We start from the raw sequence: 1,612 nt of genomic DNA, 5'->3' as shown, positions 1-1,612 counted from the left end.
GTTGTTGTTGTTATTATCTGTTTTTATGTTGTAGCAGATATGCTATTTCCACGAACGCTCTTTTTCAATTTGCTCTAGTTTCTTGCTTAAGAACTGAATGACGTTTGATTGTCAAGAGCTTCTATATCTCTTTAAATTCCTGATCATTATGAGTTAAATACTTCGATGAATAAACAAATGTATCACTTAAGTAATTACAATGATAATCGATCATATCTCCCTTTTATAGAACTTTAAGTAGAATTTCAGTTTATAATACTTGGTTATAAGTTTCCTTTAAAAAAACTTCAATAAATAAATAAAAATAAACATAGGCCTACTCATAGGCTAAGGAATATGTCCATTTCTCAATATTTCTTAAACGTTTCTTTATTTTCTTTCTTTCTTTCTTTCCTTTATTTATTTATTTGTATAACCCGTTTTTGTTATTGGCGTATGGAACCTAAACTGACAAGAACATAATCGCATATATGTTTTCACAGTCACGAGTGATATATAATCTGGTGATTAGAGACGGAGCAGGGTGACATTCAAATCCCAGAATGGAAATTTTAGATTGATTTGGGTTCATCTCCTCTAATTCTTTTTTCTGCTTCTAATTTTAAAGAATTAGGTAAATGTTTCTCTAATGCTAATTTTTATGTTGTTATAAATTTTTTGTATTTTGATAAAACTATTTAGATACATGTATCGAGTTATTAGCTTTTTTTTTTCAGCTCAATGCAATACATAATAAATTTATAATTTAAATTCAGAGATCCCTCTTCTGTTAGATTCTTCGTCACTTCGACAGATCGATAGTGGACAGTGTTTTCAGTGCATGTCCGAAAATGTAGAGAAAAATCTTATTCATAAATTTAAAGAAAGTTATCTTTCCTTTGATTTTATTAAGATGTAATTCTAAGCTAATAGCCTACCTTGTATTGTTTTATAAAGTACATTAAAACGATTATCGTATTGAACATCAACAAACAAACACAAGTCGCGCCTTTAGAAAGAAGAATACGCACCCAAGGGACCAGGAGATTTTAAGGCTCCATGCAGACTCACACGCCACCGATGGATTTAGGGTAATTGTCAAGCTCAAACAAAACCGTTGTGAAGGTAGAAAAAAATCTTTGAATTAATAATTTATTTTTTATTAACTAAAATAAATATATTTTGTGTTTTAAAGACAACATGTCAATGCTTCCTAGAATATATTTTCTGTGCTCATGGGCAACTGTTTGGTCATGCCTATATAGCTGTATGTATGCGTGTGTGAATGTGTGTGTGTGTGTGTGTGTGTGTGTGTGTGAGAGAGAGAGAGAGAGAGAGATAGAGAGAGAGAGAGGGCGGGATGAAATGACAGAAGATAACTTCTAGTCTATTTAAACGTGATGTTTAGCCTTCGTTATTCAAACTTTTGCTCGTTATTTTGCAGTGTTACTGTCTCACTGATTGTGATATGAAAAATCAGACATGTCATGAACACTGATGGTTTCAGATCGACTCATCCTTGTCGATAGTTGAGATGATTTAATCGATGTTCTCTCTTTTTTGTTGTCCTCCGTTTCCCTTCAGTAAACTAACAGGTCAATAGGGTTGTCATCACGAGTGACCGTTCCCACCC

Source organism: Carassius gibelio, chromosome A19 (assembly GCF_023724105.1).
Source record: "Carassius gibelio isolate Cgi1373 ecotype wild population from Czech Republic chromosome A19, carGib1.2-hapl.c, whole genome shotgun sequence".
NCBI lineage: Eukaryota > Metazoa > Chordata > Actinopteri > Cypriniformes > Cyprinidae > Carassius > Carassius gibelio.
Note: the sequence above shows the minus strand (reverse complement) of the source record.